The sequence below is a fragment of the Megascapheus bottae genome, chromosome 2 (assembly GCF_031878675.1).
Source record: "Megascapheus bottae isolate mThoBot1 chromosome 2, mThoBot2.hap1, whole genome shotgun sequence".
Classification (NCBI taxonomy): domain Eukaryota; kingdom Metazoa; phylum Chordata; class Mammalia; order Rodentia; family Geomyidae; genus Megascapheus; species Megascapheus bottae.
The window spans coordinates 67,291,884-67,308,488 of record NC_143510.1 but is presented as its reverse complement, the minus strand read 5'-3'; positions in this window follow the sequence as shown (position 1 = coordinate 67,308,488).

Here is a 16,605-nt window from a genome sequence, read left to right as displayed (position 1 = left end):
AAATGGATTTCTAATACATGAAACTATACATACATATCTTAAAATAGTATTTGTGTGAAATAAATCAAACAAAAATATGCCTATAAAAATAATAGGAAATATTTCCTACATTTAAACAAGAAGATAAAATACCATTTTTATAAGATATAGGAAGGCTCAGGAAAAAGAGATCCAAATATGGTTAGATAAACAGAGTAAGTTCTAGTCATATGCTATAGAGCAGGATGAATACAGTTTAACAAAATCCATCATACAACTTATAAAGTATTACAAGAGTTTGAAATATCTTTACACAGGAAATGAAAAGTGTTCAGTAAATAGTAGTGATGCTGCTTTGAGCAGTTTACACTGTAGACATATGTTCAGTGCACTGGACATCAAAGATTATGTATTATGTAGATTGCATACCTAGTAAGCACACAGCAGTAAGTTCAAATTCAACTCCTTCCCCAAAATATCAGTGAAGAAAATAGATAAGGGTAGGAAAAGGAATGAAGAATATTAAAATACAAGTGAAAAAATTCTATGTAACATGTTATACCCTACTAATAGAAAAACAGAAAAATGGAATACTAAACAGTCATAATTATACTATGAAATTGGCAAATTGAAGTAAAAATACCTATGTGAAGATGGAATGCTTATGGTGTTAGCATAAAGCTACCATGTTACATAATTGGTAAAGAGTTCATCTGGAGATAGAGATTACAATTCATTAATCTTTTTGAAAATATATTTAAAAATATAATGAATTTATTTAAAGCTATGATCTTAAAAGTCTCATATTATTATTATTTTCAAAATGTAAGGAACCTAAATGCCCTACAGTAGAGGAACCATTAACTTAATTAGAGCTTACCAGTTCAATTTATTTTAATGCAACATGATAATTACATTCAGTAGTTTATAATATGAATTATGCTTACTGGAAAAAGTTTAAAAAAGAAAGTATATTATATATAAAATTTGACTTCAGCAGTTTTATATGTGAAGTCACTCAGAGTTAACAAAAATTGATTGAATATCTTTATTATCTTTAGTTGAGTATATTTTTATTTAGTTGAGCATATTTTTAAATTAGAATACCTTTGTGGTATGATATTACATGGATCTTTTAATTTTGAGTATACGTACTGCTTTATTACTAATTTTTTTATAAGTAAACTTTATATTTTTTATGCTTTTTGTATTGTACACCTTATGCTTCTTTAGCTACCATTTTATTTATTTTATGCTTCTCTGGTCAATTTTAAGTCATTGAGGAGAGCAAGCTCCCTCTTACTTTTTGTATCACAGAATGCAACCTAGATATTCTACACCAGATAACGGAATATACTGAAATATATGCATTTAAGTCTCATTCAACAAAAGAAGAAATGAACTACTAAACTGTATATACATAGACTTATGTGTAAATTATCAAGAAAAAAGTAAAAAAGTCATATTTTGTATAATTTAATTCTATAACACTCTGAAATGGCAAAATTTAATAACAAGTATTTTAACTCAAAAAATCCACACATTCATTGTAAACACCATCACAATCTCAATGTCATTTTTTAAATTTTTCATAGAATAAGGAAAAAGCAATTTGAAAATTCATAGAGAATTACAAAAGATACCAAATAGCCAAAGCAAAAATGTGCAAAAATTGCAAAGCTAGAGGCTTCATAATACCCAATTTTAAGACATACTAGAGAGCCATAGTAACTAAAATGGCATGGCATTGACATACAAACAGAAATAGGCCAATAAAACAGAATTAATATTCAAGAAATAAGCACAGTCTCTTCAATATACAGCTGGATAGTCTATTTCTTAACTTTCATGAAAGTCAACTGAAAATTTCATAGGTTACTTTAATACCCTCATATCAAGCAATTAGAGGAAAACACGGGGACACTCTAAGACACTGAAACAATTTTATTGGAAACAGAAAAATCTTGAGCAGTGGTTTTACATGAAAGTAAAATTCCGCATAGCAAAGGATACACTTAGCAGAGTGAAGATACAATCTAAAAATGGAAGGAAATACTTGACAGTCACCTGAGAGGTAATATCCAATATAAGGTATAAGGAACTTTAAAAGCTACAGAATAAAATAACTCTTGAATAAAACTGATCAAATGATCTGAAAGGATATTATTCCTGAAGTAAAATAATGTAAAATACATTCTCTCTACATATCATATATTGAAGAGATATATATATATATATATACATATATTTGTATATAAATGTATTTGTGTGAAAATGCTCATTTTAGCCACCATAGAAACTCAATTTAGGACCAGTGAAGTAGCTGGTCTGTTGTTGGATGTCAAAACTCACAGAACTTTGCTGTACCAGCAGTGAAATTTAATCTATACTGATAATTAAGAAACACATTAGGTTGTTGGGAGAGCCCAAAATAGATTGCTACAGTGGTTCAAAAGAACTTAACTGCACCTATGAATATATGAAACAAACTCATTGAGTGGGGTGGGAGATGAAAGTGCTTATCCGAGCAACTTAGGTAATGAATGCAGTCTATTAGACTATAAGACCTGTACTTAAATAGTGTACTCTAATAAAAATATTTCCCAGGTGCATATGGGTTAATATTTCTGAAACTATACTCCAAGGAACTGAAAGGTTAAGGAAATACAAAACAGAAGGTAAAGAGATTTCTCAGAGTTAAGAGTGGGAACTTATAGATAAGCAAAAGAAGACAATTTTGGATAATGCATACAGTAACTAATTTGAGTTGGAGACATTAGTATTAAGTCACAGACATGACTAAGATACCTGCAGTTTCATGTAGAATAAATGTATTATAAATGTACAGATGTATATAGAAGTATACGTATGGATACATGTAATATATATATTTCTGCTTGTGAATGGTGTATTAAACATGATATATGAGGCCAGAATGTGGCCTAGTGGTAGAGTGCTTGCCTAGCATGCATGAAGCCCTGGGTTCGATTCCTCAGTACCATATATTCAGAAAATGCTGAAGGTGATGCTCTGGTTCAAGCAGAAGATCACTAACTAGCCTTAAGAAATCCCAAGGACTGTGCCCAGATTCTGAATCCAAGCCCCAGGATTGGAAATAAACAAATAAATACATGTATATATGAGTATATATATATCAATAAATATATATGTATATGTCAGTCAAGAGACCCTAGAAGTTATGGCACACTAGAAGCAACAACAAGCACTCAAACCTAGACTTCAGTAAAAGGCAAAAAAAAAGCTCATTAAGAAAAGAGTGAAGGGGAGAATGTAGTAAAAAAAAAAAAAAAAAAAAGAGGGCCGGAGGGATTGACGAACACAAAGGTGCCTTTTATCATATAAAATACTATTTATCAAAATGAATTCTGATCGAAACAAAAGGTATTTCTTTACTGTTTTCTTTTTTATCTTGTTTGTGCATTTGTGTTGTCTTTGGGAACATAAGAAGACACAGAAATGGAGGGCCAAAATGTGAAGAGAGGCAGGAATGGTATTTGCCTGGACATATGTTTAAGATGAACTATACAACTTGTGGGTAGGGATGGGAGGGAAAAACTGGGAGAGAGTGAGGGAAGGAGTGACAGTGTTAAGAAGAATGAAGGAAAGGGTGGGTTGAAGAGGGATGGATTAGAATGTTGAAAGGGATGGTATCAAGATGCTTTGCAAACTGCTTTATGAAATGGGAATTTCTTTGTATATATTTTTAAACATAATTAAAAAGAAATAAAGAAGTAGCGATTGAGTTTTTAAAGCCAAAGGTGCACATGGAGTATCTTATGATTTAAGACAGGAGTATTCACAAAAAGACCCACAGTTCTGAGGGCATTTCAAAAAGATACAGTGGTAACTTTAAACAGCTTCCAGTAGGGAAGCTTGTAAAATGAAAAAGCAGATAAACTAGAGAATTGAATAATAATACAGATATTATAATATATAGAGAGATTTTGAGATATTAATGAAATAGATGTTCATGAAAATATTCATGATTGGACAATAAAAAGACAAACTTCTTCAAATAATTTACCTAGGCACTCTGCCCTGAGATAGAGTATAACATTATATGAAGCCTGTCTTTGTTGCTAAAATGTACTTTGGCTTGGGTAGTTTATAAGCAATAAACTAAAACTATTTTCTAAGGTGAACATAGTGGCTCATACATGAAATTCCAGTGCTCAGAGGCTGAGGGAGAAAAATCATAAATTATACAATGAAATTGTCCAGAAAAAAAGAAATGTATTATTTACTGTTATGGAAGTGGACCTGGTCTCTAATGAGGGCCTCTTTCCTTTTTCTTTTAAATTCTCCCATGGTATAAGAGGAATTGCAGGGTAAGAACGGATTAAAGTTCTTCAAACCCTAGGGGCCTGAATGCTGCAAGGCAGAGAGGTTGTCCTGCCCTAATCACCAACTTGTGAACCCTACCTCTTCATATTTCACCTGGTAATTTTAGTTTCAACAAATACATTTGGAAAGAGGCACTTATTTAAACAATGTATTTATAGCAACTTTTGTGTGTGTGTGTGTGTGTGTGTGTGTGTGTGTGTGTGTGTGTGTGTGTGTGGAGTCATGGGGCTTGAACTCAGCCTGGGCATTGTCCTTGAGCTCTTTAGCTCAAGGACACTGCCCTACCCTTGAGCCAAGCCTTACTTTCTGTTTTCTAGAGGTTAACTGGAGATAAGAGTCTCAAATCCTTTTGTACCCAAGGCGGGCTTTTAACCTTTTTTTAAATTTTTTTATTTTTTTATTGTAATTAGTAAAAGGGTTACATGATATTTGCCAGATAGAAGGTGCATTAATTCACATACATTGATACCCTTTCACATGTCTTGGTACCCGTTTCCCTCCCCCCCACACCCCCCACCCGTCTTGGTTTTCCCCCCTTCCCTATCAAATTTCAAATATCCAAATACAAATAAATTCAATATATCAGATAACAAAGTGAGATACTATACCAATATGAGATAACCAAGGGACAGCAAAGGAGATGACCTTAATCCTCAAATCTCAGCCTCCTGAGTAGCTAGGATTACAGGCATGAGCCACCACACCTGGCTATAGCAACTTTCTTATAGAAATGTGAGAGAAAAATAAAGACATCTTGTAAACTTATGTGTAGAAATCTCACAAATATTACCGATAGCCAAGTGATCATGGTTAATAGGGCAAACAGAGTAACAGCCTCAAAGATGTGTCATGGGACCCTGGGAATAATATTATATTGGCTGGCAAAGGTACATTAACATTGCAGATAAAATTAAGGATGTTAATGGGTCGACCTTTAAATAGGAGTATCTCATTTTAATTAGGTGGTCCCACTATAATTAATTGTAAGGGTATTTGCAAGTGGAAGAAGGAAATAGGTGATGAAACATCAGTGGAGGAAGGTGAGGAGATGGAACACTGCTGACTTTCATGATGGAGGAAAAGGACTTAAGTCAAGAACACAGGTGGCCTGCAGGAAATGGAAAGGCAAAGAAGCACACTCCAACATAGCTCTACAATGCAGCTTTATCAATATCTTGATATTAGACTGGTAAGATCCACATGGGACTTGTAATATTCAAAATTATAAAATACTCAGGTTGTGATGATATTCAAGAGGCTGAGATCTGGAGCATCAAGTTTGAAAGTCTACTTGGGAAGAAAAGACTATATCCCAACTAACCAGCAAAAAGCCAGGCTAGAGGCAAAGTTCAAATGACAAGCCAATCAGCTAGGGACAAGCAAGCTAAAGACTATTTAAGGTTCTGGTTTCCAGACCCAGTCCTTTCAAAACAAACAAATAACAAAAAAAGCCATAGATAATTTTTCTTGTTGCTGTTGCTGTTGTTTAAGCTGCCAAGTTTGTGATAACTTCTTATAGCAGCAATAAATAACACATACAGATAACACCAGTAGTGAGAAGCTGTATGATAATATGCAGTATCTCTGATATTGTGTTCAGAATGGAACCTTACTTCTGCAGTCCAATTAACAGGAAATCAAAAACATCAAGCAAGTCCAAACTGAGGCACATTGAACAAGGGCCTGATCAGTTCTGAAAATCCTTTCAAGAAACGTAAGGGGAAAAAAAGTCTGAAACACTTTTGAAGGATTTTAAGGAGAATTTGTGCATGCAATGTAATGCTATATGTTATTATGAATAAAATCTAAAACAGTAAAAATGATATTAAGGTAAAACTGAAGACATGTGCATCAAGTAGAACTTCAACTAGTAACAGAGCAGTACTTGCTCCTTACTTATTAAAAAAAAGTTGCCATACTCATGTAAAAATGTAATAATATTTAGTATAGATAATATAGGAAGTCCTGATTCTTTTTGCAACATTTTGTGAGCAATTAATATATGAACAGTCCTGCAAACTGATCACCTTTATGCCATTTCTACCTAGAATATTATTTTCCCTCTTTTAGGAAAGTCTTTTCATGGTAAATAAACTCATGTCCTCAACAACTTCACAGTGTGCTTCCTCCACCTCCCATCCTCATCTGTTAATTACCTTTCTGATTCTTGACTTTATTCAGCTCCATATCAATCTCTGATCAGTAAGTATTATGATGGCAGGGGTGATGATATTGGTGATTCCACCATTCCTTTACTCCCTGTTTCCCATTGTCAGTCTTTACAGTGTTCAATGTGTTTTCTTGCTGATCCCTACAGTATGAACAGAGCTGGACACATTTCATTGCAGCACAGAGGAAAGATTTGCAGGCCAGTGGAGAATTATTCTGACTTTTTTAAAGCAATTTTTCAGGCTTCATAATTTTTTTTCCATGAATTCAGAAAGGTATCCACTCTGTTTCCAAGTTGAACAACTAAATTGGAAGAGCATAAGTTAGAAGTCTGTCATAGCCTGAGGGAGCTACATATCTAAGAAAATGTGATAGAGGTGACAGTGACTTTTCAGACTGAGTAGTTAAATGCAGAGTCTCAGCAATCTACTCCCTCTAGTTTCTTAGATTTGGCAATGTGCTGTGGGTCAAACAGAACTACAGAATTTGTGAGTTAATTTAATGACCCTGATACCACAAATGAAAATATACTTGCTATAAAAGAAATTCCTTACTTATCTAATTGACTGGAATATTTCTGGTGACATTAGTAGAAATGTGTAGTATTACTGAGAAAAATTAAAATATTTTGAAAGTATATCCCACCTTCATTTTGCACTTTCTAAGATCAATCTGAGGTCTTTGACTAAGCAAAGCCAGTACTCTACCATTAAGCCACATCCTTATCCCTGACTCCCCCCCGCCAAAAAAAATCTCTATATAGAATTTATCAGCACTGAATTTTTTCTGTACCAATGCCCAGAATTTTAACAAGTGCACGTGCTTTGTGTGTCTCTCATAGTATTCATGTTTAAAGAAAAGAAAGTCTAAATAAAACCAAAAGCAAAGTACAAATGGCTATGAAAGTATTTCTATAGTATATTGACATACTGCTTAAGATATATACCCCAAACTGGCATGGTAGAGTTACATGGTAGTCCTGTTATCAGTTTCTTAAGGAACCTCAATACCGATTTCCATATTACTGCACTAATTTATATTCCCAGCAGCAGTATATAATGGATTTTTTTCTCTCATAACTTTGCTAGGATTTTTGTTTTTTATGTCTTTGATTCATAGGTTTTGCCTTTTGTGTTCCATTATGTATAATATCTCATCATACTTAAATTCTTTATTCTCTGTCTTCATCTGAATATTCTAAAATATTCTACTTTTCTTCAAACTGATAATCTGTCTTCGATTTGACCCATCCCACTACAATGGCTTTCCTGTCACTTTTTATTGCCTTACTGAGGTCTTTAGTTCCAGAAGTTTAACTTGATTTTGTTCAGTCTTTGTCTTCACTGAATTTCTCTTTTAGATCTTACATTGTCTTCCTCAGTCTATTTCTATTCTCTTATCCTTCTTCAACTGCTTACATTCTATTTAAATTAATTTAGGTTTTTATGGTGTTTATGCAAGTGTGTCCTCTGCTTGAACTCAGGGACTAGGCACTATCCTTGGACACTCTGCCACTAGAGCCACAGCACCATTTATGGCTTCTCCTATGTATGTGATACCAAGGAATCAAACCCAGGGCTTCATGCATGCTAGGTGAGCACTCTACCACTGGGCTATACTCCTGGCTCTCATTGTTCATTCTTATAATCAAGTGTCTGAATTCTTTCACTGCCGTTTCATCTTCTTTATTATTCATTATGTCTGTGTGGTTGTTGACTTTAGGAGGTATCATGTGGCTTTTTAAAATTATTTGTTGTCTTTCTGATTGGCATTTTCAAATCTGCGGCTAAATCACTGGTTGGATGCTATAATCACCTGGCATTTTTCAGTTGAAATACTCCCAATGATCATACCAGATTGTGTAGTGATATTGTTTTGATGTATTTTATCAAGACTGGGCTAGGTCACAAAATTTTTTTCTCCATATTCAGGCACAAGGATTCATGACCAGTTTCAGTAATTTAGAGAACATTTAGTACTCGGTTGGACTTTGTTATATGTGTGTTGATGTTATATGTTGGATGATGACTGGGTTGGTAAATGGTCTGTCCATTTGCTGTGCGCGTATTTCCACCCTAGAAACTTCCTGTGTACACTAGAAGCCATTCCTTGACACACAGTTTGTGTCCTTAAGGATGGCAAGTTTCTAAGGTTTCCATGAAATGCATCTGATAGTGGGGGGCAATAAATAGAGCATTGAGTTCTTCACTGGTGGTGGAGAGTTGGGTACAGCCTTCAACTCCAAATACTTTCAGACCCATAGAACAATCCATCACCCTGTGGCAGGGAGGAAGCTGAGGATCTCATGCCATGCTCCCCTCAAATACTTTTTGAATAGACAAATTTCCTAGTTTGAAGCTATTTTCCTAGATAGGATCTTAAAGCAAAACTTAATTTGCATGTGACCTTGTCATTCTAGCTGTTAGAATTTTTAACTTTCTGTTAAATTCTTTAGCACTAATCTTTCTCTCAGCTGACATTTGTAGATTCAGATCTTGTATACAACATGCATATTGTCATGGAGCATTTAATAACTTTTTAGAAATGTGTTTAACCATGCTACAAAGAGTTGCTCTTGTTCAGGTTATAAATTTTAAAGCTATTTTCCTAAATTGATACATACTAGTTGCTATTGTTTGCAAACCCTGATTCTCAAGCATTCGGATAAACTAGAAATATCTTTGTTAAAAACATGCATACAAACCTACAAAGACCAATTGTGGAATTATATGTTAACATTCTACATAAGTGATTATGTTGGGATTTTAACATGAGAGATCAACTGAACTGTCAATTACTTTTCAAATTGTCTCTCTCCTCAGGAAGTTTGAGTTGTTACCTGTCACTGCCATTATATATTTTGGTAACTGAGTGAGAATACCAAGGCTATGAGAACTCTTGGAAAACTTTTGCTAAAGGAGAAATCTTTTAATTTGCAACTATAGACTATTGCAAAAGCGTAGACTCTTCTGGCTAATCATCACGTAGTAACACTTGGAATAAAAGATTGACAAAATTGCAGGGAAAGTTATTTTTCATTAAAATTATTGCTCTATTAACTAAATTATTGACAACATGTAATTTTCTTTTTGTAGCCCTCAGTACAATTTTGCTTCATTTAGTTCTCTAAAAAGAGTTTTTTTTTTTTCTGTTATCCCTGTAGCAAATTTGAAAGGTGTTTTCAGAGTGATCTGCCTTTTATAATGCCAACCTAAAGGCTCATTCTTAACAACAACAACAACAAATCTCTAAAAGGTTAATTTCAATTACCACCTTCTTTCCTTGTGACCACTTGAGTGATCTTGCTTAGACACACAGACTATAAAACTACACTCCTCCTCCGCACCAACCTGTCACAGAGATATCTTGCTCTTTAAATGTTCTAGTCCCCAAAATAGATACTTCTAAAGATCAGCCATAGAATTCAGAATTTATGGTCCCAAATTCCTTACAAAAAGTAAATTTATAAAACACAAGGATTCACCGTATTTATTTCTTCATTTTGTAGGAATACGACAGATGTTTTTTTACTCATTACCTAGACATTAGAGTTGTTAACAATTTTGACTAATTGTGAATAAAGATTCCTATGGATTTACTTACCTATACTGATTTTTAAATGAGTTGAGTGCAAACTCAATAGTTCAATCCTGTATTTCATGTCAACAGTATGTTCTGCTCTGCAGAAAGGCAGTCTGTCTTCCAAGTAGCTATACCATTTTTTCCATAACAATTCACAACAATTTTGTTTTCTTTCTTACTAATCTTTAAGTAGCTGTACACAGGTGTTGCTATTTAAACTGTTTGTGAGTACATTGTATCTTGGTTAATGTCACCCTTTTCTTTCCACATTCTTACTCATCCCTCCCTTACCCACCTATCCCCTCACTGTTCTTTATTTTCTGGAATGTACCTTGAATTGCAGACCACATTATCTCTTTCTTCTCTTCATTCTACTCATTCCTTCTGCTCTTCTACCCTTCCCCTTTGTTCTTACCAGCAATTGATAGTCAGAAATTTTAAAAAATGAATATTTTGATAGTTATCACAATTTGCAGTTCCCTAGCTATGTGAGATATTGAACATTTTTATATGCATACTTATTTAATGGATATTTCTTTGGTGAAATATCTGTTCAAATCTTTTGCCTATTTTAAATAGGATATTTTGTTTTTCATCACAGAGTTTTAAGTTAATTTTTTGTTCATTCTACATACAAATCTTCATCAGATAATATGTTTTTCACATGTTTTCCTCAGGTTTTTGTCTTGTAGTTTTTTTTTAATATTCTTAACAGTGTGCTATTTCTATTATTTCTTTCAGAACTGATCAAAAATTGCTTAAAATTCTAGAGGCATGTTTTGTCACTTTTTAATCTTTTTGACTTGGCTGAAACAAAGGGTTTGGCAGTTTCTCACATGGTCCAGGTACTAATGCTATGTCCTCAAGGGCAGAATATGTGCTGTTTTTTAATAGCTAGAGACTGCTGGATTTCCTAAATATGCAACTAATCTTTCCAAACTCTGTATCTGTCCTTTGTGGTTACATTGTACTATCCTTACTCTTAAAAAAAAAAAAAAACTTCTCTTCTCTTTCTCCTCCTTCCTCTCTCAGTCTTTCTTCATTCTCTCTCCATTGTCTTCTCTTTCCTTTCCTCATACCCTTCTCCTCCGCCTTCTCTTCTTCCTCCATCCCCCTCCTGTTCTTCTTCTTCCTCCCACCACCACACTTTCTCTCCTTTCCCTCTTTTAATCCTTAACTCAACCACAATGGAATTCTCTGCTGCCATCAGAAAGAATGACATCATCCCATTTGTAAGGAAATGAAAAGACTTGGAAAAAAAATCATATTAAGTGAAGTAACCCAGACCGAAAGGAACATAAGCTCAATTGTTTCCCTCATTTGTAATAATTAGTATGTACCTAGGACTTTCCTAGCAGAGGATTACAATAGCTCACAACCTAGACACATGAGGCCATATAGGATGAGGCTAAAGGAAAGGACCTCCAGGATATGGAAACAAGAGCTTTATCTTGTGTGATTGTTGTTCTTCACTACTATGTTATTTCTCTTCTCTTTTGTTGCCCTTTGGTTAATATATTGTTACAGTATCTGACTGTGTTACCTGGCATATTGTATATATGTTTATTTGAAATAGGAAAGGGAAGGGGGAAAACAAGATGACTGGGAGGGCTTGGGGGGATAATGGGGACGAAAACAGGAGAAGGAGTATCAATGTGCGAGAAGTAATGTACCACTATCTGGCAAATATAACTGTAACCCCTCTATACATTACAATAAAAAAAGAGAAACATTGGCAAATGCTTTCAGAGTCTACTAAATTAATCCAGGATAATCTCTCAATTTGCATTGGCAAAAATTGCTTTTTCTCTATCAGTGAATATTGATAGGTTTCAGAAAGATGGCTTACTGAAAGCAACTTTTTCAGAGCAGAAAGTTTTATTTTCAACTTAAAGTTTTCTGGTTTTAACCTTCATTAGTAATACTACTGATAATCCATGTAAAACTCCACTACTACCCACAGTATCACATAACAGTAGATTCTATGTTTTCTCCAAATATTTTTTAGTTCCACATTTTATAGTCTTTGCTCATACAGTAGAAGTGTGAACTTTGTGTCTACCTTTTTTAATGAACCATTTGTTATCAAACCATTTGCTGAAAATGTTAAACCTTCATCTGTTGAAATGACTACATTTTTCCAAACTGTTTTTGTCACAGTGTCTATTATGAATATTGAATTGGATTAGCTAATATGATGCGAAGGATGTATCTTTGTCCATGTGTTTACAAGTGAAAGTTTCTCTGTGACTGTGGCTTCATTTAATCTTGATATTTTGACAAGACCAGCCTCATAACGCTTCTGTAGAAGCTGGTCCCTTCGCCTCTCTTTTCTGAGATCATAATTTTCTCATTTCAGTTGGAAAAATTGGATGGATATGGTGTTTTCCCTTACTGTTTCTTCAACTGATAATTATATATTCAGATTGGCTAAGGTTTCTTTATGTTTTTCACAAAATTAATACATCACATCTAGTTTATCTCATTTGATGAGTAATAAAATCTTTCATCTAGCTTATTGCACTTAATCAGTAATAAAACCTTTTTAATTTCATGTGTGTATGTATGTGTGTGCAGATATACCTGGATGGAAACTCAGGGCCTCTTGCTTTCATTTGACTTTTTTGTTGCCACTACCACTTACAGGTCACCTCAACTCTGCAATTTTGCTATTTAACTGGAAATGAGCTTAGACTTTTCTGCATGGGCTGGCTTTGGATCACAATCCTTCAAGTCTCTACATCATGAGTAGCTAGGTTTACAAGCATAAACTACCAGAATTTGGCCTTTAATTATTCATTCTGGCTTTCTTTTGCTTCTCTGCTCTTCTCCTTTTCTTTCCTCTCCCCTCCTCCTCTCCCTTCCCTTCTCCCTTCTTTGTCTTTCCTTTCCTTTTTTCCACCATACCCTCCTTCCTCCTCCCCTTCCTTTCCCTTTCCTTTAGTGATTCAGTTCTCTTCCTTTAGTAGGTCCATAGGAAGACTGAATTGTACGTTAGTTAGAGCATCTAAAAATGCAGTCTTGAGATCATCTGCAATATGACAATCCAGTTTATTCAGAACAAATTTTTCTAGGACACAGTTTTTTTTTTCTACTAACAACTGCAGAGAGTGGGATGTGACGTGGTAGAGTTTTTAAACTCCTCAGGTATTTATATGCACACTAATTTGGAGAACAACTGTGTGAACCCTTCATCATTAAGCTTTGCTATTACCTGTAATAAATCAAGAACTATCTAAGCCTGTGTTTCTCCAGGAGGCATTACTCATTCAAGTATCATTCTGAATAACTAAGTGGTAAATGTAATATAAGTTATTATGTGTTGTATGAGTCACAAACATAACACTTATTTTTTTGAATCCTTTAATGTTTTAAAGATTCATCCCGTGGAGCTGTTTATTTTTTCAACCAGGGCAGAAGTGTGAAAGCTTTCTTCACAGTTCTTCTAATTATACAATTGCACTATCAACCATGTAGAATGAATCAATACTGCAGTGCTGTCTCAGTACTGCAGTACTGGAAGAAATAGATTATGAAGTTACGTGATATTGTCTGTCTTAAAACCGAATCAAGGTGGAAATGAAAGAGATTCTTTCAAAATAAAATACTGTAGATGTCCTTCTTTTACTCCTCTTACCACCCTAAGTAGTTATATAGAGTCATTCACTTTTTTCCCGTGTGTGTGTGTGTGTGTGTGTGTGTGTGTGTGTGTGTGTGTGTGTGTGTGTGTGTGTTAGGCCTATGCATTTCCCTTAAGCTTTTCTTACTCAAGACTGATGCTCTACCACTGAAGCCATGGTTCCATCTTCCATCTCCAGCTTTTTGGTGATTAATTGGATTTAAGAGTTTCACAGACTTTCCTGCCTTGGCTAGCATTAAACAGATTCTCAGATATCAGTGTCCTGAGTAGCTAGGTATGCAAGCATGAGCCACTGGTACCTGGCAGAATCACCCAATCACCCACTTGTAAGACTGAAGTTGGCTTTCTTTGCCTATGAATGAGAACTCAGTCACATGATGTTCTCATTAACCCATTCAATTTCAGAAATAAGTACTCAGCAATTTGCGTTATTCCACTTCTTGTGTCAGTTGTATAAAAAATAAGGGAGGGGGAATATCAGTGAATCAAAACGTAGGTTTGGATAGAAGATTGAAAGACAAAGCAGAGGGTCATCCTGCTTTGTCTAGCAGTCTCCTATTCCAACCTGTTTTTACTTATGATCAATCAAGGGCTGTAACAGATTCAGCACGAGTCAATCAAGCTTAACACAGTCTTCCACAAGATTCATGAGAGATAGAACTTAGCTGAGAACTTCTGGATTGATGGCTTATTTTGTGAAAGATCAGAGCATCTGTATTATTATATGGAGAACAAAACACTGCAATCAAACTGCATCTGATCTCTTCATCATTTACTCACAACTGGTTTTGGAAGAACAGCAAAGAGACTCACTGCCATTGGCTGGAATTTTAATCAGGAAGGAGGACTCTGAAGCCCACTGTGCAGAAATACATTTCTATAATAGGTACTGTTGTTTTCACTTCTTACACCTGAAATCCAGGGTATAAGTAAAATTCTCTTAGTGTTGTGGTACAAAATATGATTTGATAAATGGGTAGGCAAAATTACATTATAACAACAGGTATCAAGAGTTGTAGGCAGGAAGAAATGTCTGTGTTTCCAACATGCCCTCACAAAGTGCTCACTAGGCATCAGGCTTGTGCCAGAGCGCTATTTTAATGATATGTTAAATAGCATAGACTATCCTCCTGATACATGAGGATAACAGTCCTCATTCCTCATGCTATGCCTGCAAAACGGTGGTGCTTCTCTCATGCTGAACTGCACCATCTCCAGATCTTTGTCTCAAAAGAGTGATGGGATTACCTGCAGGAGAAACTTCTCAATGGACTTGTTTGTTATTGTTCTGTACCCTACGACACAAATTACTTACTATCTCTCAATTGACTTTTCTTTTCATTCTTTTTCACTCTTTCAGCATTTAGTAATGTCCCAGAAAAACAGCAGCATTATTTCCATTAGAAAATAATAATTTTAAAGCATTTTACAATGTGTATTGATTTGCAAGTCACATTAGCTAGAACATATGAAATGGATCATAGCATTAGAGTCTTAAAATATGCTTGTTTTGCTAATAATATTAGAAGGTTCTTTATCCTTTCTAACAACTGTTTGAAACAAACTTCTGTGGGATAAACTGAGATAATTTGTGTTATACCTAGATTGAAAGTAAGGAAACTTCATTGAATCTTGTTTTTTGTTTTGTTTTGTTTTGTTTTTATTATCAGTGAGTGTTACTAATGTAATAAAATCATCTAATATCAATTTCATAATTTAAAATTCTAGAACATTATGGAATATCATTGTTTCTCCATCTTCCTTCTTTCCTTCCTTCCTTCCTTCCTTCCTTCATTCCTTCATTCCTTCCTTCCCTCATTCTTCCCTTCCCTCCCTCTCTCTATCCCTTCCCCTCCTTTGCCCTCCCTTCTCCTCCCCTTTCTCCCCTTTTCTCTGCTCCTTTTCTTTCCTTCCTCTCTCTTTTGAAAGCTTTATGGAAATGACATAGTGCAGTGTACCCAGGGATTTTTTATTCTATTTGCTTCTTCATTTTCCACTTGAACTACACATATCTCTCCAAATTCCTAAACTACATTCTAAACCTTAGTCAAGGGAGACAGTTTGATTTGAAAAAGAGTGAGTTCTTAATAGCTATTTCTATTTTCTCCTTAAAAAATAGGACATACCTTCCCTGGCTGAAGTGGTTAGGCAATTTCCCTGGGGATAATAGGAGTAGGAAGTTCTGCATTAAAAGAGGGAAGAGACTCTAAGATCTATGGTAATTACATTGACTTTTTAGGTAAATACAGACACAATTAGCTTATAGTACAGGGTGTAGATATGAGAAGGGGCAGGTCTTTATGGGAAAGCTGGCACAGGAGAGGGGTCTATTACTTTTTATTAAGAGGGTAGAAAAACAAGATCAGGGGATTTGGGAATTTAAAAGGATATATCCATTCTAAAGGTTGAGGAAAAGAGAATAATCATCTGGATGCAGACATCTGAAGATTCTATGAAAGGGGAAAACATTTTCTAGACTTGGATCCAACTTGGTGGGTGTCAGTAACTATTTGAATACAATTATTTTAAATATCAATCAGGGCAATGCTTATACATTGAATAAATATATAGAGAGAGAAATAAATACACATGCTAGTATGTTTTATATGTGTTGTGCAGAAGTGTCTACATACATTTCCAAGGTATCCATTTATATTTTTCACTGCCCTTACCTAGTAGGTAATAAAAAGTTGAGGGAGAGACAGGTGATAGCATGGAAGAACTGCTATACATAGAACATATCTTTTCCTTCCATACCTTTTAAGAAACACCTGAAAGGTAGTTCCAGAAAGATATGCTCTCTTCTTCTGTAACTGCAGTATATTATGATTCCTCTCTCTCCTCTCCCCGAACTTATTTCACCCTCAACA